The sequence below is a fragment of the Paroedura picta genome, chromosome 8, assembly GCF_049243985.1.
Source record: "Paroedura picta isolate Pp20150507F chromosome 8, Ppicta_v3.0, whole genome shotgun sequence".
Classification (NCBI taxonomy): Eukaryota; Metazoa; Chordata; class Lepidosauria; order Squamata; family Gekkonidae; genus Paroedura; species Paroedura picta.
The window spans coordinates 8,219,631-8,245,856 of NC_135376.1; the positions used below are offsets into that span (position 1 = coordinate 8,219,631).

The 26,226-nt window shown below is 46.7% G+C and overlaps 1 pseudogene; it reads left to right on the forward strand.

Annotated features, from left to right (window-relative positions):
- The first annotated feature begins 18,594 nt into the window (after positions 1-18,594).
- On the forward strand, positions 18,595-18,662 carry LOC143844106 (U6 spliceosomal RNA; annotated as a pseudogene).
- Positions 18,663-26,226: the final 7,564 nt, after the last annotated feature.

The following is a 26,226-nucleotide window of genomic DNA, read 5'->3' on the forward strand; positions in this document are numbered from 1 at the left end:
AAAATGGCATTTGTCTTTTTAACCACTGCATCACACTGCCTGCTCATGTTTAGCTTACAATCCACAAGTACCCCAACAGCGTTACCTAGAAGCGTATCCCTCATCCAGTAGGTATGCTTTTCATCTTTCTGACCCAGAGGCAGAACTTTACACTTATCTTTATTAAATTGCATCATGTTCTCATTTGCCCATTGTGTTCAGATCTCGTTGAACTTTGTTTCTATCTTCTGGAGTATTTGCCAGTCCTCCCAATTTGGTGTCATCTGCTAACTTGATGAGTAGTCCCTCCACTCCCTCATCTAAGAAGAAGAAGAGTTGGTTCTTATATGCTGCTTTTCTCTTCCCTAAGGAGTCTCAAAGCAGCTTACAGTCGCCTTCCCTTTCCTCTCCCCACAACAAACGCCCTGTGAGGGAGGTGAGGCTGAGAGAGCCCTGAGATTACTGAAGAAGAAGATTTGGTTCTTATAATGCCGCTTTTCTCTACCCAAAGGAGTCTCAAAGTGGCTTACAGTCACCTTCCCTTTCCTCTCCCCACAACAGACACCCCATGAGGGAGGTGAGGCTGAGAGAGCCCTGATATCACTGCTGGATCAGAACAGCTTAATGAGTGCTGTGGGGAGCTCAAGGTCACCCAGCTGGCTGCATGTGGCTCGCCAGATTAGATGTCCCCACTTCTAACCACTTCACCAAGCTGGGATAAACATGTAGGTTCTACTGCAGCTGATAACAATTCCTGAGTAAGTCTCATTGAACTCCAGGGAAGCCTGGCTAGGTGTAGCAATAGCTTGATTATATCACACATTTTCTTGCTGATCATGCAAGTTTCCCTATGGTTGTGAGTTCATACCATCTATTGGTCAATTCTGATTGCATAAGGTTTTTTTTTTTTAAAGACTCCAACAGTTAATTAAAAGAGTTACTGTAGTATTAGATTTACTTCCCTTCAGCAGTGATGAAAAGTTAATTTTGGCCTTCTAATCAAAAAGATAATGATGTACCTGTTTACCTCCAAAATGTTAGGAACCAACCAATCATGTATAGGACGATCACATGTTTAATTTAATAAAGCTATCAGCTCTCTGAAGGTCCTCTGCTTAGCTGGCTGGTAATAATTCAAAGTACAGAACTCACAATTAAGTCCTTTGTAATGAAGGTTGCAAAACAACTTCAAACAGACAGATCGTGGAGCTACCTGGTGCTAAGTGGTTTCAGAGATGGGTTCTGAGAGAGCTAATTAGTACAGATTCTCTATTTGGATGTGAGAGCATAATGTCTTGTTACACAGGGTTGCCCCATTACTCCTTAGTAAATTGCTTAGAAGTGCAGTCTAAAATCCAAATTCATTTGTTTTCTGGATTGCTTCCAGTTGATTGTAGTACAAGACCACCATCTTGTGACAACTTATAGAAGAAGACGAAGAAGAGTTGGTTCTTATCTGCTGAAAATGGCTTACAATCGCCTTCCCTTTCCTCTCCCCACAACAGACATCCTATGAAGTAGGTAGGACTGAGAGAGCCCTGATATTACTGAAGAAGAAGAGTTGGTTCTTAGATGCCGCTTTTCTCTACCCAAAGGAGTCTCAAAGCGGCTTACATTCGCCTTCCCTTTCCTGTCCCCACAACAGGCACCCTGTGAGGGAGGTGAGGCTTAGAGAGTCCTGAGAGAACTGCTCAGTCGGAACAGCTCTATCAGAGATATTTTCCTCCATACACCAACATCCTGAAATGGTTTGAACAGCAATTCATGGGGTTGCCATAGATCATAGATGACCAAACTGTGGCTCTCCAGATGTCCACGCCCCCTCCAGGGGCTCATGGGAATTGGGGCTCATGCTTGGGAGGGAAGAGGGCTAATCCTGCGTTGAGCAGGGGGTTGGACTAGATGGCCTGTATGGCCCCTTCCAACTCTATGATTCTGTGATTCTAAGAGGGGGAGCAAAAGAAATGTCCAATTCCCTAGCTTGTGACTGAGTCCATTAAAGCAGAAGGGAGAAAGGCCACAGGCCCCCTCTGGAGCTCCTGTGGACCCCTAGGAGTCCACAGACTCCCGGTTGGGAATCTCTGGTTAAAGCGCCGTGTCAAGCAATCTGGGGCAAGAATACAGGTTCAAAAAGATTCTTTGGTAGGGTGACATTATTTCCCTGAAAAGTGGAAGTAATGTATTAAAAGAGGCACACATGAGGTAGGCATTGTTAAGGTTGCCAGGTGCCTCCTGGCCACCGGTGGGGCTTGGGAGGGTAGGGTTGTCAGATACAGGTTGGGAAACTCTTCGGGATTTGGGGATGGAGCCTAGGGAGAACAGGGACCTCAGTGGGGTACGAGTGCCATAGGGCAGGGGTAGTCAACCTGTGGTCCTCCAGATGTCCATGGACTACAATTCCCATGAGCCCCTGCCAGCTGGCAGGGGCTCATGGGAATTGTAGTCCATGGGCATCTGGAGGACCACAGGTTGACTACCCCTGCCATAGGGTCCCTCCTCCAAAGCATGAATCCACCCCCTCCCCAGGGGAACTGACCTCTGTTTTCTAGAGATGAGATGTAATCCCAGGGGATCCCCAGGTCCTACCTGGAGGCTGGCATCCCTAGACAATTGGACCTTTCCAAAAATCAGGCCAGAAATTGGAAAAGGGAGAAGGAAGCTGAAGAATGAGCCAATTCTCACTATGTTTCTTTTGCTGATTGCAGCAGAGCAAACATCCTTATTCCTATGCTGCTGCTTGGAAATAGGCCAGCGGCTGTAAAGGCTGAATCGTAAAAAAATATTTGGATGTTGAACCTGGAAGTTAAAAATCCATCAATAAAATGCACACTATTTCAGCTACGCCAAGGGAGGATTTTCTTCCTTTTTTCATTTCCTCAACAAAGTTGGCCTATGAGAAAGCTCTTAGCAATGTCAGTGAGAATGCTCATGCACAAAATATTTGCAACATGTTTTAAGAGACATTTTGAGTGCTCAGTTTAAAAACAATACTTTCCTAGTGTCAAAGGTTTCTGCTTACAATTTACCATGAAATATTTATTCAAGCCATGCAGGAGTGTTTTAAAACATAGTCTTGTTGGGAAATACCTGAAGATTTCTTTTTTTGGGGGGGGGACCCTAGAGAGAGTAGAGACCACAGCGGAGTATAATGTCATAGAATCCCCTTCCCAAACTGGTCATTTTTTCTCGGTGGACACATCTCGGTCTCACGAAGATCAGTTTTAATCCCAGGAGATCTAGCAGCCCTACAAGCTACAGGAAGTTTAAAACGTTTTATTTGAAACAGATTCTTATCTTATCCGTAGAACTTGCAATCTTTATCTGACTAGCTGTTGAAGGCAAAAATCACCTTTTGTTCCCCAGATGTAGCACAGCTGGATTTCAAAGAGCGTTAGAAACAGAGCAATCGATCGGGGAATCAATCTAGAATGCCAGTGACCTCATAGGGGTGGCGTTTTGCCGTTTTTTGAGAAAGTCACTAGCCAAAACTCATATTGGTATGATCAACATTCCCATGCTTTCCTCTCAGAAATTATGGAAATCATGACATTCTTCCCCCCCAAAACGGTTAGGAACCCTGACCAAAACCTACACCCTGCCAGTGTGGCTAAAGAGCATTTTAGTCGTGATATTTGCTCTAGTTCTTGGTGAATCGAAGTGCCTTATAGCTATTCACTGGTAGATTTGCTCTGTTCTTTTGCCAGTGGGAGGGCTAAGAGATTTGGCAGATGCTACAAGGAAATCAATGGAACTGCCACCAGATTTGGGGCATACAGCAAATAGGGGGCTTACAAAACATTTTGCCAGCAGCGAAAGAGGTAAAGTTCAGTCTTGATTACAGTAGTTCAGACTGTGGGACAGGGTTGCTAGTTCCAGGCTATGGAGTTCCTGGAGATTTTGTGAGTGGATCTTGGGGGAGTGTGTACCTCATCTGCCCGGGACTTGTGCACCCAACCCGCATCTCTGTTATCTGGAGCAGAGGTAGTCAGCCTGTGGTCCTCCAGATGTCCATGGACTACATTTCCCATGAGCCCCTGCCAGCGTTTGCTGGCAGGGGCTCATGGGAATTGTAGTCCACGGCAATGAAGTTCCCAGTGTGGAAACAGTCTAGGTTCCCCTTGGTGGAGAATGGAGTGGCTGAACAGAAATATTCTCTATACATGGAAAACTAAATTTCAGGGGAAAGTCGAGGGTAGAACTAGGACTGCCGACTCCAGGTTTGGAAATTCTTGGAGATCTGTGGGTAAAGCCTTTGGAAGTAGGTATCTGAAGGGGAGAAGAAGGGGTCATAGCCTATAGAGTCCACTCTCCAAAATTGTCCGTTATTTTAGTGGGAACTGATCTCTGTATTCTGGGGATCAGTTGCAAAACGGCCATTTTCTCCAGAGGACAAAAGAAAAGTCCTGTGAGATTAGACCAGTAGTTCATCTACTTGAGTATCTTCTCCTACACAATGGACAACCAGTTACTATGGAGGTCCAACAACATGGCATAGACGCCTTTCCCTGATGTTGCCTCCTGGCATTGACATTAATCTCTGTCATCTGAGATAAACTGCAACTCCTGGAAATCTCCAGGCCCCTTATGAAGATGGGGAACCCTTCCTGGAATCATTTCTGTGATTCCCTCATTTCTGAGGGAATTTCTGCTCATTTCTGTAATTCCCTCACTTGCAGGGTAAAGGGATGCCTCCCAGAAACCCTAGTTGCCTTGCTCGTTACCCTCCGTGTTTGGATTTTTGGCCTTTCTCCTCAGACTCTTCAAACCAAGCTCCTAGAAGTCAGATGGTCTCAGGAAACGAGATTTATTGCTTTAATAATAGTGTCCTAGATGATGTTCACCAGACCAGGGGGATTAATATAAAATGTAGCTAGCCCATGGAAATGTAATTGAATCTAGAGTTTTTCTTTTAAAAATCTGCTTCCAAGGACTGCACGAATGCTGACACAAAGCACCACGGATTCGGCCATCCGCAGGATCATGCCGCTAACGGAAGAATGAAGATGATTTCACTCAAAATGGCTTCCGGCCGACCAGTCCCACTGAGCAACCTTTTAGAATACAACCTTTTGCTTTCTCTTTTTTTATACCCTTGGTAGATCCCTGGTAATTGAAGCCCATTTAATCCACTTTTATTTATTGCAGGGAGCATTTGACACAACAGACTCTTTTTAAAATGCTCCACTCATTAGCCTATCATTTAATTTCCCTTTTGCCCCAACCCTGAAGATTGATTGCTTTGGGTCACCATCCAAGGATATATTTAGACACCGGGGTTTGTGATGGGAAGCCGGCTGCTGATGTCACTGGCGTTCATTCCCAGTAATTGAAGTCTGGGGAATATACAGTGTCTTAAAGGAGCTCTGGATGTCTAAGCAAAACATTTGCACGGGTTTGGCAATCCAGCCACTATTTTTCCATGGATGGAAAGAAATGATTGGTCTGTTTCGTTGACTCCTCCTTATCTGCAAGGGATACAGAAGGCAAGTTCCCAACTTTCCTGGAGATTCAAGGGCAAAGCCCAGGAAGTGCAGAGTTGAGAGGGAGGAGGAAGCTCAACAGAGAGGCATCTCTGTTATCTGGAGCAGGGGTAGTCAACCTATGGTCCTCCAGATGTCCATGGACTACAATTCCCACGAGCCCCTGCCAGAGGTTGCTGGCAATTCCTTTTAAAAAAAAATTAAGGGCATGGGGGAGAAATATGTGTTTTAAATTATCAGGCTGTCATATGGATGCCAGCCTCCAGGTAGGATCTGGGGATCCCCTGGAACTATAGCTCATCTCCAGACTAGAGTCTTAGCATCCTACAGCTGGGAGGGGCCATGTAGGCTATCTAGTCCATCCTCCTACTCGATACAGGTTCAGCCTAAAGTATTCATTGGATGTATCTGTCCTGCCACTGCTTAAAGACCGCCAGTGAAAGAGGTCAGTTCCCCTGGAGAAAAATGGCTGCTTGGGAGGGGGGACTCCATAGCATTAGACTCCGCTTAGGACCCTCCCCACCCCTGCTCACTCCCAGGTCCATCCTCAAAGTCTCCAGGTATTTCTCAGCTAGCAACCCTAATAGGTCAATATAAAGAAATATTGCAAAAGGGAGCTCTTCCACCAGGCAGGCGGTTGAGGTCGATCGGAATCAATAACATCTGCAGGGCCCCTGAACCTCCCTCCCAAGAACCCATACACCTGAACCATGGACCTGTTTGAACTGTTATGAATTAGACTGTTACCTTCAGTTATGGTTGCTCTTGTATTGTTATATTGTTACAGTCCATTTATATGTCCAGTTATGTAGAAACAAAGTTTTATCGATTCTTTATGTTCCATGTGAACCGCCCTGAGCCTCAGGAAAGGACAGTATACAAATTGAATGAATGAATGAATGAATGAATGAATGAATGAGACAGACAGACAGACAGACAGAGCCTCAGGAAAGGACAGTATACAAATTGAATGAATGAATGAATAAATGAGACAGACAGACAGACAGACAGAAAGACAGAAAGACAGAAAGACAGAAAGACAGAAAGAAAGAAAGAAAGAAAGAAAGAAAGAAAGAAAGAAAGAAAGAAAGAAAGAAAGAAAGAAAGAAAGAAAGAAAGAAAGAAAGAAAGAAAAAGCTGGCAAAAATTCCAAGTTTCCATTTCCCAAAAAAGCATTCTCAGTATCACCCTGGGGAAGCATTTGGCCTCTGTTCCAAATCCTGTCCTATATTTGTCACCACATTTTTGTCCTACCCTTCCGCCAACAAAAGGGGCAAGTTTCTCTCCCACTCTCCCATTTTTGGGAAGAGGGAGGGAAGGTTTGGCAGCCCAGAAACAGTGTTTCCCCTTTGAGACAGAGAACATAAAATAATATGTTCAGTGGTAGAAACCATTCCCAGAAATGACCATCATTAAGGCTTCCTGGACTCATTACTCGGGTGATAGCTTTGTGCGTTGGTTGATTAAGAGACGAGGCGTTTGCAGCTTCTGTGATTGATTTCCTTTACCGCGAGTCCAACTGCATTGTACCGTAGACCGAGAGAGGTTTGTCTGAAATGAATCATCCAGTGCAAATGTATTTCTGCAAATGTGTTGGGCTGTTTTATCCAGTGTCATCAAGAATGGTTGTTTTGTCCTGTCCGGTGTCACGAATTTACTTGATTAGTTTGAAAGAACCACAGATTTAAGGTAGGGCTTTTAAGAGAAATTCTCTTCCTTCCAATTTTGCCCTGTAATCCAATAATTCTGCACGATTGCATCACTTCTGGGGTTTCTCAAAGCCTGAAGAATGTTCCCGGGGTTTCTCAGTGGTAAAAAAGTTGAGAAAGGCTGGGTTTAGGGGGCCTCGACTCTGTGATTGTTAGGGCATCTTCATACTTATGGGGCTTGCCGACCACAAGAATGAGAAAAGGGCAATACACATGCTGTTTTAGTAATGGAGCATGCACTTCACTCATTGTGCATGCGTGCAGGCCTCAAGCCACTTAGGTGTGAAGATCCCCTTAGATACTGGAGCATTGTTCTTGCACATCCCGCCAACGTTCAAGAAACGTTGTCAGCAAAGTGAAGCTGTCGGTTTCTTCCCGACTAGCTCCAACTATCCCTGGAAAGGCTGTCCTGCTGTGGTTGCCCCTCTGGTCTCCTTGTTGGTGATGCCCTAGGCCAGGGGTAGTCAAACTGTGGCCCTCCAGATGTCCATGGACTACAATTCCCAGAAGCCCCTGCCAGCATTTGCTGGCAGGGGCTCCTGGGAATTGTAGTCCATGGACATCTGGAGGGCCGCAGTTTGACTACCCCTGCCCTAGGCCAGTGGTTCTCAATCTGGGGATTGCTATCCCTTTGGGGGTCAAACAACCCTTTCACAGGGGCAACCAGCTTAGCTGGGTGGGGGGCGCCATCCACATTAGAGCATTGAGGGGTAGATCAAGATAGAGCGTTCATCTGTCTGGAGTAGCGGAAAAGAGCGAGATCGGCATGGTGGGACAAAAGGCAGAACTGAACTGAGAAACCCCGAAAAAAAACAAACAATTTATATACAATCATGAACAATGGATCTTCACACCATTGGTCAATTTTGGTTTGATTTCGGTGAAAGAACACTTGCATAATTTTATGGTTGGGGGTCACCACCACATGAGGAGCTGAATTAAAGGGTCGCGGCATTAGGAAGGTTGAGAACCACTGCCCTAGGCACTCTTCAGTAGCTGCCTGGCGCAGTAACGTAGCCATGTAGGCACACTGCAGTCTCACTAGACACAGAGAATCATAGAATCATAGAGTTGGAAGGGACCTCCTGGGTCATCTAGTCCAACCCCCTGCACTATGCAGGACATTCACAACCCTGGCGTTCATCCACTGTCACCTGCCACCCCCTTGAACCTCCACAGAATTAGAGGAGTTAGCAAAGGGATGGGGCAGCATGGCAAGACCTGCCAAGATGTATCCCCAGTGCTAGCCTGAGCTGAAAAGTCCGACAACGGTGTTGGGTGCAGCGGAGCTATTCCAGAGTGCAGAGCTGGACCACCCGGAAAGATAGGCACGCAAGAGATCAATAAGAACAGGACGCATCAGTTGTTGTCACGGAGTCTTGGCCCCAGATGGGCACCCTAATAATACTTTGCCAGCACAACTTTGAAAGAAGAGTGCAGGCGTGTGTCACTGTGAATGCTGACCGGGTCCCATGGTTTGCCATCGCTGCCGTGGCCCTGCCAGGTGAGTAACCAATCAAGAGTGTTCTGCAGTCCAATTCAGGCCAAGCATTACATAAGCGCATCAGCACGCCGCACCCGTCTTAATCCCTCTCCGGGCCTCTCCCCGCCCCCTCCTGTTACAGCCCTTAAGCCCCAAAGCCTTTGAATTTGTTCATTTGCATTTGCAGAACTGTATTTGTAATGGGGGGAGGGGGCGGGGCTGAAGCCACCAGTATGTTATGGAAGCGATAAAAGTGACGTCCGTTGAATGCTAGAGCAATACTTGCAGATGGCAAACAGGAACGACCTGTCAGGAGAGCTTGGAAGCTGAGAAGATGCTGACAGAGAAATGACCTGTAGAATCACCAAATCAAATGCCCTTTCGTTCGGGTTGTTTGTAGAATCGCTCGAATCAAATAGGTGCAAAGAGGACAGAATGCGAACTGGTTATGATCGTGTTTTTGACATTTCTTTTTCCTCAGTGGCTTAGAATTTTAAAAAAACCTTTCACGTAAACTTGCCCACTTAAAATCTTTAAATTCTTCTATAATTTTTTCAACAGTTCTTGTGTGTGTGTGTGGGGGGGGGGGGGGGACAGAGTATTGTGTGTATTTTCCAGTCTCTATAGTGATGGTCGCCTGTTTTCTTGGGGCCAAACTAGGCAAGGCCCTGGCAGACCATAAATAGACCGACCCCACCCCTCCCGACCCCCCATCAAACACTTCTTAAAGGTAAATATCAGCTGTATTGTCAGCTCCAGGTTAGAAAATAAAGAATGTTTTCAAACAATGTCCTTTCTTGAGTTTACTTTTTAGTTTATTCCGTTCCAGGGACATCAGCCAGAACGGTTTTCCAGATAAACTCCGTTTTCTACTATCTTTTCCTCAGTGGCAAGTCCTAAGTTGTAAACAGTCACAATGAATAAATCATTTTAAGTTTTGTTACAAGTAAAACAATTCATCCATGCTCATGCCATACCTCTCTTCTTTGAATCACAATAAATCTCAGCATGTTTGTTTCACAACCTATAAACACAAATACCAATCAAACAAAAATCTTGTAATATAACTGAGGGCTGAGAGAGCCCTGAGATTACTGAAGAAGAGTTGATTCTTTCATGCCGCTTTTCTCTATGCAAAGGAGCTTCAAAGTGGCTTACAATTGCCTTCCCTTTCCTCTCCCCACAACAGGCTCCCTGCGAGGGAGGTGAGGCTGAGAAAGCCCTGATATTACTGAAGAAGAAGAAGAGTTGGTTCTTATATGCCACTTTTCTCTACCTGAAGGAGTCTCAAAGCAGCTTACAGTCGCATTCCCTTTCCTCTCCCCACAACAGACACCCTGTGAGGGAGGTGAGGCTGAGAGAGCCCTGATATTCCTGCTCGGTCAGAACAGCTTTATCAGTGCCATGATGAGACCAAGGTCACCCAGCTGGCTGCATGTGGAGGAGGAGCAGGGAATCAAACCATGTCCACCAGATTAGAAGTCTGCACTCCTAACCACCACACCAAGCTGGCTCTTAACATTTTAAGCATTTTCAGGTTGACTGAATTGGACCCACACCGATGCTGCTTCGGATGGCGCTGTTTAAACTTAACTCCAGTAACATCTGCTCTCCTGACTCCCACTGCTTCAATTATCAGGACTGTCTCTCTGTAAATAACATTAAAATGGAATAACGAGGCACGTAAACAGGGCCTTTAGTTGCGATGCTGTGTCAGCCCTTCGGAGGAAGCCTGGAAAGGTTCCACGGGCAAAAGCTGGAACTTGAAACTGCTGCAGTCAAATGCATCCTTTAACCTGCATATATTTTTAATGAGGCCTTTTCAGTTTTCAGCTTTACGGGGCCAGTGAAGGCACTCTGTCCCCGAGCTCCACCCACCCACCCTCTGCACAGAATGCCCCGGGTTCTTGCTCACGTTCGACAGAAGTTAATGGAAAGGCGTAGATTGTCTTTACTGAGGAGTCCCCCCTTTTTACAGGGAGGGGCCCGGGGTCCTCACACTGAGGCTCCCCCAAAATCTTCAAGTATTTCCCAGCCCGCAGCCATCAGTCCTAAGGGGGGGGGACCATGCTTGCAGTTAGAATAAGGTGACCAGATTTGAACATTGGTAAAGCAGGACACCATTGACCAGGGGGGGTTCTTGATTACAAATTTGGTCTATATGGAGCAACAAAAAGTTTCATAGAACGCGTAGAATGCAAAAACAGTATTGTAATATATATTTCTTAATTTCAACGTAAGTACAATTTGCCAGGTGCCCCTAGATGTCCCTCCAAAAGTGGGACAATCTGGTCACCTTAAGTTTGAAACATGGTGCAAAATGGGAAGGGTTTTTTTTTTTTAAGGGTCAGGTTAAGGAGAGATCAGGGAAACAGTAAAGGAAGAAAGCCTCAAATTCTACCTCTCCTTAAACCATGGTCCTGATTGTAGCTGGGCTGCAGCATTCCTAATTTCTATAGGGGGAAATTTTTTTGGGGAACTTTCTTTGCCAAACTCCAAGTGTAGTTAAATCTTTTAATATAAGAAGACCCCTAAGTCAATAAAATCAGAGTCTAGTAGCACCTTTGAGATCAACAAAGATTTATTCAGGGCCCTGAATCAATCTTTGTTGGTCTTAAAGGTGCTACTGGACTCTGATTTTATTGTGCTACTTCAGACCAACACGGTGACCCATTTGAATCTACTCCTAAGTCAAGCTGATGAAGCTCTATTGGAGGTGACACTACGTAATTTGCCCCTTATATAGCAAAACGTTTAAAAGAAGAGTTGGTATTTATATACCCCGCTTTTCACGACTAGGAGACTTAAAGCGGCTTACAATTGCTTTCCTTTCCTCTCCCCACAACAGACAGCCTGTGAGGTAGGTGGGCCTGAGAGAGCTCTGACAGGACTGCTCTGCAAGAATTGCTCTAGCAGAACTGTGCCCAGCTCAAGGTCACCCAACCGGCTGCATGTGGAGGAGCGGGGAATCCAACCCAGCTCACCAGATTAGAAGCCACCACTCTTAAGCCTTAATTACTACACCAAGTTATTGGAGGTAAGGAGATCTTTTAAAGGTCTTTTACATTATACCTTCCTCACATACCCAAGAAGAAAGGTGCTTTTAAATAAATTATTGCTGAGATGGGGAAAAAGGGGATGCTTTGGGATTTGGCTCTTAGGCTCCCTGTCCCGAACTGCCAGAATGCATTACATTTCAGAGCCAGAGTGTTGACTCTCAGCCCTATTTAAATATTCACCAAGAGCCCCTTGCCAAAACCGATTAATTCACGGCGTCTTGTCCTAGGCCGGCTGTCAAATTGTCAGAATTATTTGAACTGCCGGTGCCCTTCCTGACAATGTTGCACTGAAAGAAGCCATCCCTCTCCAGAAATACTTTACCTGTGAGGTTCTCACCCACCCACCCACACACCCACCAAGAAAGATGCTAGATAAAGCCAAGAAAAAAAAAGGAAAAAAAAGCAGCAGATACTTAACCAACCAATTTAGAAATACAAGAAGAAGCTTTTAATTACCCGAAGGAGTCTCAAAGTGGCTTACAATTGCCTTTACTTCCTCTCCTCACAACAGGCACCCTGTGGGGTAGGTGGGGTTAAGAGAGCTCAGAAAGAACAGCTGTGCAAGAACAGACCTAACCCTTCCAAGCAAAGAGAAAAAGAGTTCTTCTCCACCCTAGTTCAAATAGGAAGTCACTGCTACGGTCATGCTCAGGGTGATCCCTATGTTACATGGACATTTCTCTTTGTTTCCTTGTGGGGGGGGGGACTAATTTTTAGATGGGAGCAGTAGGATGAAAATTAAATATGCAGGGCCATGGTGAGGGACTAGGACTGCCACCCTCCAGGTGGGACCTGGAAACCTCCTGTTCTCACAATTGATTCCCAGACAACCAGGATCGGTCCCTGGGGTTGCCAGTTCTGGGTTGGGAAATACCTGGAGATATTGGGGTGGAGCTGCATGGGGAGGCATCTCAGTGAACTACAATGCTATGGAGTCTACCCTCCAAGTAGCCAGTTTCTCCAGGAGAACTGATATCAATAGTCTGGAACTGAGCTGTAATTCCACGGTACAGTTGCCAGCTGTGGGTTAGGAAATACCTAGAGACTTTGGGGATGGAGCTGGGAGTGAGCGGGATTTGGGGTGGGGAGGGACCTCAGTGGAGTATAATGCTATTTAGTCCACCCTTCCAAGCAGCCCTTTTCTCCAAGGGAACTGATCTCTGCAGTCTGGAGAGGAGCTGTAATTTCGGGGGATCACCAGGCCCCACCTGGAGGCTGGCATCCCTGAAGCTCAGTGGGGCACAAGGCCACAGAGTCCACCCTCCGAAGTAGCCATTTACAGAGGAGAGTAACGAATACAGAGGAGAACGACGAGGATGATCTGGGGCCAAGGGACCAAGCCCTATGAAGATAGGTTGAGGGACTTGGGAATGTTCAGCCTGGAGAAAAGGAGGTTGAGAGGGGACATGATAGCCCTCTTTAAGTATTTGAAAGGTTGTCACTTGGAGGAGGGCAGGATGCTGTTTCTGTTGGCTGCAGAGGAGAGGACACGCAGTAATGGGTTTAAACTACAAGTACAACGATATAGGCTAGATATCAGGAAAAAAAATTTCACAGTGAGAGTAGTTCAGCAGTGGAATAGGCTGCCTAAGGAGGTGGTGAGCTCCCCCTCACTGGCAGTCTTCAAGCAAAGGCTGGATACACACTTTTCTTGGATGCTTTAGGATGCTTAGGGCTGATCCTGCGTTGAGCAGGGGGTTGGACTAGATGGCCTGCATGGCCCCTTCCAACTCTATGATTCTATGATTCTCCTGGGGAACTGATCACTTTAGTCTGGAGATGAGCTAAAATTCTAAGGGATCCCCAGGTGGGCATCTCTGTGCTGCTAGGGAGGGTGGACTCTATCCCATCATACTCTATGGCCGCCATTTTGTAGTTGCACTGGCTTTCCTGTGTCACAATTCCACAGCCTTGGGGCACCTCAGGTGTCGGCCTTCAAGCCATTCCTCTGTCCATTTAACAGCAACCAAAAAGAACCCAAGGTCTGCATGCTTTCCGCTCGCCCTTTATCCTGCAGTCTGTAAGGTAACATGCTGAGCTTTCCTGAAGAGTTTGTTTAAATGAATTATAAACAGGCCAGCCGAACGACTGTGGAAACATTAGAACGCTGTTTGAAGCACAGATGATGTTTCAGCACACGCTTACGCTTTCCAGTAAACAAAAACAACAGAATTTTTGCCTTTCATCGCTTATCTTACAAAGGAGTTCCACTGAGGCGCCCTGCGTACACGCTCACTGCCAGTCATGAGATAGGTTCACCGTTCTCTTAATTTTCATTAGCAACTCTTATCACTTCCCAGGGGGAAAAAGACACAAAGATGAGGCTGCCTCTTTAGCCCCTCCCCCCTTCAGCATCAGTTGAGCAAATTGCTTCACATCTTCATCCTGTTTAGTAACCTGTATTGCACCTGGAAAAGAGAAAATGCACACACCTCAGCTAAGTCAGCTAGAGTTGCCAGCTCAGGTTGGGAAATACTTGGAGAATTGGAGGGCGAGGCAGAATTTAGGTTGCTGAGAACGTGTCTTAAGGATGCGTCTTTGCATGGTTCATTTTTTAAAAATGGCGTTTGTATTTAAAGTTCTTGGAAACCACTTTTTGAGCCACAAGGACACAGGCGGGAGAGATGTGCCTTTTGGAAAGAAAGAACATCCAAGCTACTGTTTGATTGTCTTCCCTGCTTCAACGATGAAGGGGAAGAAGGGAGGCAGGGAGGATGAAATCCATCAAACGCAGAGAGAGTGCCCCCGGCCACCTAATGCGTCGTTGTCCTGTTTATGTCAGGGCTTGTACCAAATTAGGAGCACCATCCTTCATTCCTGTTGTATTGTCCCAGTTTTATCTGCAGACATTTTCTTCCTACTTGTTTCTCTCAAAGGAGAATTGTGAGGCTTTCGAACAACTGTTTTCTCCTCTCCCCCCTCCCCGCACACTTTGGTATCGTAACCCCATTTTACATTCAAGCCCTGCCTTAGCTTGATAACTTTTGGGGAAAATTCCTCATTTTACAGTGTTACTCTCCTCTTGCAGTGTACACCCCCCTCTCCTCTCCTCTCCTCTCCTCTCCTCTCCTCTCCTCTCCTCTCCTCTCCTCTCCTCTCCTCTCCTCTCCTCTCCTCTCCTCTCCTCTCCTCTCCTCTCCTCTCCTCTCCTCTCCTCTCCTCCTCATCTCCCCTCTCACCTGTGCCTGCCTCCTAAGGCTCCCAAGTCCTTCCTGGGCATAGTCTGCACACAATAGATAATGCACTTCCAATGCACTTTAGAAGTAGATTTTCCTGTTCTGCACAGGAAAATCCAGCTGCCAAAGCACATTGAAAGTGCATTATCTATTGTGTGCAGACTAGGCCCTGGTCACTTGCAGGAGATGGAGGAAGGGTTGCCAGATCCAGGTTGGGAAACTCCTGGAGATCTGGGCAATGGAGCCTAGGAACGACAGGGACCTCCATGGCATACAATGTCAGCAAAGCATCCATTTTCCACAGGAGAACTGTAGTTAGGAGATGAGCTGGAATTCCGGGGACACCCAGTTGGTGAAACCCTATTGCCAAAACCACAGAGTTTCGTAAAAACCCCGGTTGAGAAAGCCTGATCTAGCCCAATGAAGAATTCTGTGGAACTCAAAAGAATACTCATTGGGGCTTTCCGCACCGGGATCCTTATAGCAAATTGTTTGCTGAACTCAAAAGAATACTCATTGTGTTGGGTAACAGCTTCTTTTTGTGGCTCAGGGCCCCCACACTTTGCCAGAATACCAAAGGGGCCTGCTAAGGAAGCCAATCCCCAGGTGGGCCCTGGGGATCCCCTGGTTGTACAGCTTATCTCCAGATGGCAGAGATCAGTTCCCCTGGAGAAAATGGATGCTTTTTTTGGGGGGGGGGGGACTCCTTAGTATAATACTCCACAAAGACCCCTTCCTGTCCCAAATCTTGCCCACTCCCGGCTCCAACCCCAAAATATCTGGATCTTTCCCAACCCCGAGCTTTCAACCCTGGTGCCTGCAGGCTTGAACTGGTTGAAGACCCCTGCCCTCTGAGATGAAATCCAGGCTGAATTTTTGATCATCTACCGTGCGATTCTGTTATCCGTGGGATGCCGAGAAAAATTTCCACGGCCAAGGCTGAAGCCAAGGCAGCCTGCATCTCTTCCTCCCAGAGCCCGGCTGGTTCTGCAATGCCCAAAATAGCAAACTTGCTTTTGTCAGCAATGGCAAGCCGATAGGACACTTGGAGATCAGATCTGTTAACTAAGGAAGAACTATTTTTCGCACAGGCACCGTTCTCCCCTGGCAGACGCTTCCCCCCTTCGTCTTGGTCCCGGTCCCCGCATTTCCATAATGCGGAAAACAGCCCCGACGGACCAGAAGGACCAACTTTCTCGACGATCTCTCTCCCAGTGCAAGGAATATATTCTAAATTGCCGGCAGTATTTTGAACAAGGCCCCTGCTTCCAAAGAGCCAAGCTGTCCCAACAAGCTGCTCTTCTGTTCTTTCATACGATGCCGCCGTTGTATAGATCTCAGGGTGTAGCTGTGCTTCTGGCTGAATTACTCCCCCCTTCCCCCAAACTGACCTGCACCAGACAGCAAAACAGCTGGGCCTGGAAGAGGCTAAAAATAAACAGGGACAGCGCAGAGTTAATTAGATCTGATGGGAAGAAGAGAGCTAATCCTGCCGTCTTTGCATCTCTGAAAACTCTGTGCATCTCCCTTTGGATATCTGGGGTGCCGATTGTTCCTTCCCGTCTCTGTAAACGTGCCAGGCCTGTAGCAGTTCTTTTTAATGTACTGAGGAACTGTGACTCAGTGGTCGCGCATCAGCAGCTCCAGTCGATGCAAGGCCTCCACCCGAAACCCTGGAGAAATGTTACCAATCTTAACAGACAAGCCTTTTTTTTAACCTTTTGACCACGGAAGAGTCCCTGAAATAATTTTTCAGGCTTCAGGGAGCCCCGGACATGATATCAGCTGGCCACGCCTCCCTGCCATGTGACCCGGAAGTGACATCACCACCCTTACTAACAGACAGGCTTGAGGAAAACTGGGGGGGGGGGGCGGGAGAGAGACAGATGGTTTAAGGCAGGAGTAGGTGGCAGGCACGGAATTCACAAGAGAACTCACTCGTGCTCAGGAGAGGAAGAGGGGAAGCAAGGGAAGTGGTCTGTTCCCTAGCTTGTGGTCCAGCTCATTCATTCATTCATTCATTCATTCATTCATTCATTCATTCATTCATTCATTCATTCATTCATTCATTCATTCATTCATTCATTCATTCATTCATTCATTCATTCATATACCACCACTCTCCATTCACAATGAAACAATAAAACAATTAAAACCTTTCTAACCCCCTAAAAACATTGAACATTAGAAGATGGCGATACAGAGTCTAACCCCCCATGCTCTCCCTCTGTCCAACGGGGGGCCAAGAGCTCTCTCTCATTGGGAGCGAGGGTCCTGATTTGACCAATGCTAAGGGATCTGCCAATGGTAACTCCGGAACCCAGCATGACCTCAAGCATATGGCTGGTGGAAGAGCTCCATCTTACAGGTCCTGCAGAAAGCTGACAGATCCAACAGGGCCCATAGCTCTTCAGGTTGGGGTCAGGGCCGAAAAAGCACTGATAAAGCTGTTCTGACTGAGTAGTGATATCAGGGCTCTCTCAGCCTCACCTACCTCACAGGGAGTCTGTTGTGGGGAGAGGAAAGGGAAGGCTGTTGTAAGCCACTTTGAGACTCCTTCAGGTAGTGAAAAGTGGCTTCTTCTTCTTCTTCTTCTTCTTCTTCTTCTTCTTCTTCTTCATGGAGAACTGCAGGCCATTGAGTTAGGTAGAAAGCCTGTTATCATGAGCTGGGAAGAACTGATATGAGGAACAATAAAAGTGTACATTTACTCAAGGGGTGCTCTAGGTGCCTGTCAACTCAGAGCCCACTTCAGGGATTTTGGGCCCAGAAGAACATAGCAAACAGACCTTAAATATTATGAGGTAATTCACCACTTGCTTGGTTTACATCCTCTAGAAGTAGCTTCTCTTCTCAAGTTTAACTAACACTCAGGTTGTGAGCCAAAGCCATGGGGGAAATAAAGTTCAGGGCTAAGGTTGACCTCACTCATGAACTCTGTTGGGACGGTGCCATAAGCAGATCAAATTGGCTCCCGAGGGACTCCTTGTGCCTTAGATTATTGATGATGACTACCGATTCGTTGTTCTTCAGCCTTCCATTTTCTAGTTCTACCAATAACAAGTACATTTATCTGTGAGGAGGACTGTCATGTGCCCAAAGGGGCAGGAGATATCCTGCCCCAAGTGAGTTTTGACTGACGAGAGAAGGGGGGGAAAAAATTAAATGGCCATTGGCGACAGCATGACATCACTTCCAGGAGAACCTGAACGTGATTCCTGGCCTCTCTAGGAATTGCTGGAAGCTCTATGATTTATTAAAGGGTTCCTGGCGATTCCAAAGAAGGTGTGATAACATCTCTGGGCTTTTCCCGAAAGTCATGTCACACTGTCATGGACAGCCGCCCACCATGTCGCTGCTCCACAGCCTCCTTCTGGTTGCCTGCCTATATTACATTTAAAAGGCAACATGAATAACCTTTTAATTAAAACATGACAAAAACAGAATTTCATAAAGAATTCACAGATCCTGCTACTGAGGGGTCATCTGCTTGTCAACCTTCAGGTGGCAGCTGGAGGTCTCCCGGAATTAAAACAGAAGTCAGTTCCCCTGGACAAAATGTCTGCTTCGGAAGGTGGCCTCCATGGTGTCCCTCCTCACCCAAATCCTCGGATTCCACCCTCAAAATCTCCCGGTATCTTCCAATCTGGAGTTGGCAACCCCTCCCCCTCCCCCCTGATCCTTAGCATTGCAATATATAGTTATTCTGTGCTCATTTTGGCAGCACACATACTAAAATTGGAATGATACAGAGATTAACATGCCCCCTGCGCAAGAAAACGGAGCTCTTTCGGCATGGTGAGGAAGATCTGATGGGGCACCGCTCTCCCTGGTGCTAAGGGGGCATCTTTAGCTATGTCATCTATGCTCCCTCTTCTTACTCCTCTCCTCTATACAGATTTTGGGGGGTGGGGTAAGTGGGGTTGAAGACCACCCTGATCTTTTTTTTTTGGGAGTCTGTTTTTACTGTATTTTTATGTGTGTCTGCATTTGTTCTAATGGGGTTTTGCTGGGTTTCTGTATGGACAGATTGTTAATAACCACCACAAGCCGGTCCAAGAGTGGTTGATAATAAGTTTAGATAGATAGATGGATGGATGGATGGATGGATGGATGGATGGATGGATGGATGGATGGATGGATGGATGGATGGATGGATAGACGGATAGACAGACAGACAGACAGACAGACAGACAGAAAACCAACAACTCTCTCTCTCTCTCTGTCTCTCTCTCTCTCTGTCTCTCTCTCTCTATATATATGTATGTATGTGTGTGTGTGTTGTTGTTGTTGGTTTTCTATTTATTTATAATATAAATATAAATATAAATATAAATATAAATATAAATATAAATATAAATATAAATATAAATATAAATATAAATATAAATATAAATATAAATATAAATATAAATATAAATATAAATATAAATATAAATATAAATATAAATATAAATATAAACATATTAAGGCTAGTTTGTAAGACATCTCGCCCACTCTTGTGTCTTGGCCACCTCAGCAACACTTTTTAAAAATCCTTACACAAAATTTCCACCTGAGAAAATGCTGCTCCTTCAGTGTTTTATATCCGTATCTTTAAACTGGGGATTCAGCAGCTTCCGTTTCTGATGCCTTCCATTGATCTGTTTGCCTTTCAGGTGACCCCCGACAAGCCTCCTTTCCCCTTTTTTCGTTAGAACGAAGGAAGAAAAAGATCTGCTGGATCAGGCCAAGGGACCATCTCCTTTGGGATTTCAAATATGGCCAGCATAAGACTTTCGGGAAGCTTCTAAGTTGGGCAGAGATGTCTGGAGTGAAAGACAATCGATGGCTGTGTTAGTTACCCCAACTCAGTCGAGAGAGATACAAACTGAAAGAGGAGGAAATGACAGGAAAACAAATATAATTGAGGGCTACAGCCAGGGGTGCTGGGGTTGCCAGCCCCCAGGAAGGTTTCCTGGAATTATAGCTGATCTCCAGATCTCCTCTATCCTGAATTGGAATAACAGAATCACAGAGCTGGAAGGGGCCATACGGATCATCTAGTCCAGGGGTAGTCAACCTGTGGTCCTCCAGATGTCCATGGACTACAATTCCCATGAGCCCCTGCCAGCATTTGCAATGGGAATTGTAGTCCATGGACATCTGGAGGACCACAGGTTGACTACCCCTGATATAGTCCAAATCCTGCTCAATGCAGGATCAGCCTCAAGCATCGAGGATAAGTACCTGACCAGCTGCTGCCTGAAGACCACCAGTGAGGGGGAGGCAGCCCACTCCACTGCTGTACTACTCTGACTGTGAAATCCCACCCCTCTAGATATCTACTTGATATTGTTCTCCATGCAGTTTAAACCCCTCTCACCGTTTAAAAACCCATAAATTCTGTGGGGATCTAGCCTGTTTTCAGGAAAATTACCCTCCTCCCGTCTCCACCAGCTCTGAATTTAGAAATACCTGGACATTTGGGTGTTGGAGTCTGGAGACGGTGGATTTTGGGGAGGGGAAGGAGCTTAGTGTGGGACAAGCCATTGTCCACCCTCCAAAGTGGCCATTTCCTTCTGAGGAACTGATCCCTGGAGTTTAAAAGCAGGAGACCTGGAGCCTGGCAACTCTGTCCACCTCAGATGTCCAGAGAGGGAACATAACTGCTGTCTTTAAGTATTTGAGAGGTTGTCCCTTGGAGGAGCGCAGGGAACAGTTCCTGTTGGCAGCAGAGGGGAGGACCTGCAGTATTGGCTTTAAACTATGCATAGAATGGGACCAGCTAGATATTAGGATTTTGATTTTCAGAGTCAGAGTAGTTCAGCAGTGGAATGGGCTGCCTAAGGAGGTGGGGAGCTCCCCCTCACTGGCCCTCTTCAAGCAGCAGTTGGACAGATACTTCGCCTGGTTGCTGTAGGCTGATCCTGCATTGAGCAGGGGGTGGGACTAGATGGCCCCCTTCCCACTCTAGGATTCGATGAATTTCCCAAGGTGGAGTTGGCCGCCCTCTTAAAAAGACTCCCCTCTGTTTGGTACTGCATGGACTACCTGGACAGCGATGCCTCTAGGCTGCTGGAGAACAGTTTCTGGGGAACGTCCTGAGAGGGGACATTCACAAGGTCACCCCAAAGAGAACAAGGTAGGAGACATTTCTTTAATATGGAGCAGGGGTAATCAAACTGCAGCCCTCCAGATGTCCATGGACTACAATTCCCAGGAGCCCCCTGCCAGCATTCGCTGGCAGGGGGCTCCTGGGAATTGTAGTCCATGGACATCTGGAGGGCCGCAGTTTGACTACCCCTGATATGGAGACTTTTGCACACCTTGACAGAGCCACATTTCCCACTCTGAGTAACCTCTGCCGGCTTGGTCATCAGGCTCCGTAGTCAATGTGTGATTTTTAGTGACACCTTTCCCAGGACTGAGATTCCAGCTCCACCTTGTGGAATTCAGCTCAATGCTCATGCAACATCTTAAGACTTTGCAAGGAAACTTTAAAGCTAGAATAAGCATGGGTGCCTGCCTGCTTTCGAAGCTCAGCTCGCACCCAAGACACAACATATGAGGAAAGGTTGAGGGAGCTTGGTCTGTTTAGCCTGGAGAGAAGATGACAGAGGTGATATGATAACCATCTTCAAATACTTGAGGGGCTGTCCTAGAGAAGATGGAGCAGAGTTCTTTTCTGTTGTTCTGAAGCAAGGACCAGAACCAATGTGAATTTCCTGCATTCTTCAGGGGGTTGGACTAGATGACTTTGGAGGTCCCTTCCAACTCTATGATTCTATGATTCCAGAGTAACCAATCACTGTTGCCTGCAGATGAGCTGTGATTCTGGGGGATCCGCCAGAGGGACTGGCATCCTTCCCAAGCTCCATACCCAAATCTCTAAGGTTTTCCCCAACCAAAGCTGGCAGCCCCTTTCAGAGACGTCAGAATGCTGGCAGGGGCTCATGGGAACTGTAGTCCGTGGACATCTGGAGGGCTGCAGTTTGACTACCCCTGCAGTTTGGCAGCATGAAGACTTTTCTTGCCAATCCTGCAGAACTCATAAATTAGAGAAACATGAGTACAACTCCTGGCAGAGGAGAAACAAAGGAACCTGAGTTACTGAGGGAATGCCAGGCAAACAAAGGGGTTGTAATGACAATTAATACACCTCAGTGCCATCAGCCTATTTCAAGGCGACTTCTTTTCCCTCCCCAAATGAACCTCATAGGATTCCTTCCTTTCTTAGGGGATTTCCGCACCATTTAAATGTAGCTAAATGCTTACTTTATGCAGTGCCACTGCACAACAACCCAAAAAGAAGTGTAGGCAATATGTGTTTTGGATTTATGTATTTATTATTTAAATTTGTATACCGCCGTTCCCGATTGGGCTCACGGTGGTTCACACAATAAAATAATAATAACACAATAAAACCCATAAATACCCGTAATTACAATTACGAAAGGTGACAAGACGGCAAGCGAAAAAACTAACTAAACTCATCCTCTCGACCAGCCAGGGCCAGCCTTCTGACTGTCTTACTGGTGACAGTGGGGAGACAGATCTATTTATTAGCAGATGGACAGAAGGATCTCAGATTGAATAGCGGGCCCCGCCCTGGCCTCAACCGTATGCCTGGCGGAAGAGCTCCGTCTTGCAGGCCCTGTGGAAAGTTGATAACTCCGACAGGGCCCTTAGCTCTTCCGGGAGTTCATTCCACCAGGTTGTGGCCAGTACCGAAAAGGCCCTGGCCTGGGTCAAGGCCAGGCGAGCGTCCCAAGGGCCCAGGACTACCAGTAAGTTCATGTCCGCAGAGCGAAGAGCCCTGAGGGGGGCATAAGCAACCAAGTGGTCCTGCAATTAGTAGAACCCAGACCACGTATAGCCTTAAAGGTCAAAACCAAGACCTTGAACTTGATCTGGAAACAAACTGGTAACCAGTGCAGATGCTGAAGCACTGGCTGAATATGGGCCCTCCATATTTGCAGGAGACCTGACACCAGGAAAGAGGTCTGTGTTCATATGTGTTTATAAGGGTGCAGTAGGGATGTCATCTGGGAGCCAAGGGGGCAGCCGCCCGTAAAAAGGTTTGGGACCCACTGGTTTAACTCCACTATCATGATTTCGTGATAGCGTGATTTTCCATTGGAAGTGAAGTTGTATGCCAGTCCTATGCCTCTGTCCTTTTAGAAATGACGTCTCTACATCACAGGGCACTCTATGGTTCACCCTAGGTTTTTAGATGTTTAAAATTATTTTAAAAAACATAATTTAAAATTTAAAAAAAAACTAAATTAAAAAAAATATTTAAAAAAACAAACTCCTGTCCCCAGGAGAAGGGAGGGGGGAGGTGGATGCGAGGGCGGAACACCAGAGGTGGAGATAGCGCTTCTTCACCTCCAATTTCTTTGGCTGGTGGACTGCTGGTTGCTCTCCTGTAGCTTGCGCTACCTAGGTTGGGGAATCATGCAGAGCATCTGGAATATTATGACTACCTAGGGTAAGCATTAAAGGTATCCCCTGTGCAAGCACCAGTCATTACCGTTTACCCCCCAGCAAGATGGGTCCTCATTTTACCAACCTCAGAAGGATGGAAGGCTGAGTCAACTCCCAGCCTCGTGGGCAAAGCTTTCAGACAGCTGCCTTACCACTCTGCGCCACAAGAGGCTAGGGTAAGCATTACACTATATTTATCAGGTGCGGAATTGCCCCAGTTCTCTCCTGGGGGGTTGGCATCCCAATATAGCAAAGAGTTATGAATGAACCATGTCTCAAATGGGTCTGTTTCCAGTTTATTTTGGGTTCCGGACTTCCATTCCCCTTTCTCCGTGGCAATCTCCGCCAAGGAGGGCAGGATGTAAATGGAGAAAGTAAATAAATAGATAGATCCTAGACAAACAGGCAAAGCCGTCTCCCGCAGAAAATGTAAAGCAGGCCGGGGCCTCCGGCATGCCACTGATGTTCGCGGCTCATCGACGCCGCCCCCGCTAACAACAGAATCGTGATTGAGCCCCTTCAAACTGCTTTCCCAGCACTTTCGTTTGTTATGCCATAATGCGGCCGGTCCAGCAGCTAAATATGTAGATTTGGAAATAATTTTTTTCCCCAAAGCGTCGGCCGCGCTCGGGAGGTACGCCAGCTAATCCCATTATCTGATAACCGGATTCATGCGCATCCCTCCCACGCCCACATTAATCACACTCGCACACCCCTTTGCATTGCGGTGACAAAATGCAATTTAAATGCTAGCAAAGAGCCGATAAAACATGTGCTCAGATGGGCGGAATTAAATAAAACAAGTTTATCGAAACCCGCAACGTTGCTGAGATGGGATCTTTTCCTCCCCGCACATCATCTTCTCCCCCCCTCCAACTTTAAATATCACTCCATAGTCACTCTGTGGCTGCTGTCGCTCTTTTCTTCTGCTTGTCAAACAGACCGTTTGCGTGTCTCTGGCATATGCAGAACCAGGTTCCAAGCCAGACCCCTTGGGCTTCTTGGACTTTGAAAAGCTGTAGCGGTATTGAGTCGCTAAAAACGCCTTGTTTTGATTTGCCTTAAGAGCCTAAAACAGGGGTAGTCAAGCTACGGCCTTCCAGATGTCCATGGACTACAATTCCCATGAGCCCCTGCCAGCAAATGGGAATTGTAGTCCATGGACATCTGGAGGGCCGCAGTTTGAATACCCCTGCCCTAAAATATCACCCCTTCCTCCCCTTTAACATTCCCCCGATGACGAACATTTGCAGTTTTCATTCATTCGTTCGTTCATTCGTTTGTTCATTCTTTCGTTCATTTCCTTTATTTATATCCCAATGTTCTCCCCAGTGGGGACCCGAAGGAGCTTACATTCTTTAAACAAAGGCCATTATCACCCCATATTGCAAAGTCAGGTTCTGCTGCTGTTTGAGGCACATTAATTGGCTCCTCTAGTCACATGTCTCTGCTGAGTTGGTCCCGGCTGCAGTTCCTAGAGTGGCCACTTGGAGGGTGGTGCTGTGGCTTACTTCAGAGGTGTGAAGGTCCACTTGTTTGGGGCTATGGTAGAGAGACCCCTAGTGCCTTACAGGTGCTATAACAGACCTGTACAGTTGGTAAGAAGAGCTCTGAGGAATGGGGCCAAAGATCCTTCACCTTGTTTCTCAAGAGGGCCAATCGGATGCTTCTGAGAAATCCACAAAGAGGGCATAGAAGGGAACAGGACCAGAGTGTCATTCCCTGGTTTATTCATAACCCTGTTCTCAGCTCCACCCCCTGCAGTAGCTGTTTCTTGGTTGCCTCAACCACCCTGTGTCCGAATTCTATAGCTGCTTGTAGCAGTGCACCATATATATATTATATTGTAATTGTTGCTGAGGGTTTTTAATGGATTTTATTGGGGGTTTTAAAATGTTGTAACCCGCCACGAGCCGTAAGGGAGTGGCGGGCAATAAATCTTAAGATAATAATAAAGATAATAATAATACCAGCAGTGGTGCAGGCCTGTTCTAGATAGCTCTATAACTCGTATGAAGCTCCACTATGGTCAATATCTGTTTAGCAAAACCAAAACCAACCTACAGAGTAAACTGCATGTGGGAAGAACTCTTGAGCAGGATCAGGATGCTTTGGGCTGATCCTGTGTTGAGCAGAATGGACTAGATGGCCTCTATGGCCCCTTCCAACTCTATGATTCTGTGATTCTGTGATCTCTTCTAATGAGCATTGCCTTGGCACCCCCAAACACTTTTTCTGGCCCCCGCCAAGTATTTTTTAAATAAGTGGGCGGGATCAGATGGGGCTTTTGTGCTGCAAAGCATCCGACTACTCTGTGGCAGCAGTCCAATTGTGCCCACAGGCTCAAGACGTTTGGGGACTCCTTTTGAACACAGGAAAATACATTGTACTGAATCAGACCCTTGGTTCATCAAAGTCGGTGTCGCCTACTCAGACTGGCAGTGGTTTTCCAGAGATTCAGGCAGAGACATTCCACATCACCTGCTGCCTGGTCCTTTTAACTGGAGATGCCAGGGATTGAACCTGGGACCTTCTGCATGCCTAGCAGATGCTCTTCCACTGAGCCCCAGCCTCTCTCCTTGGCTCTCCAGGGTCTCCAGCAGAGGTCTTTCCCATCACCTCCTGCCTGGTCCTTTTAACTGGAGATGCTGGGGATTGAACCTGGGACTTTCTGCGAGCCAAGCAGATACTGAGCCACCGCCCGTCCTTTCTGCCCCTCTTCTGAGATTTCTGAGCTAGATTTCCTGCACGAAATGTGGACTGCATGGCTACTACCACTAGGAGGAGCTCCTGCTCCAGAAGTCAAGAGAGGTCTGTTGCCTTCAAGCAATGTTGCTGGAGGAAAATCTTCCTCTTGTTTTGTGTGTGTAT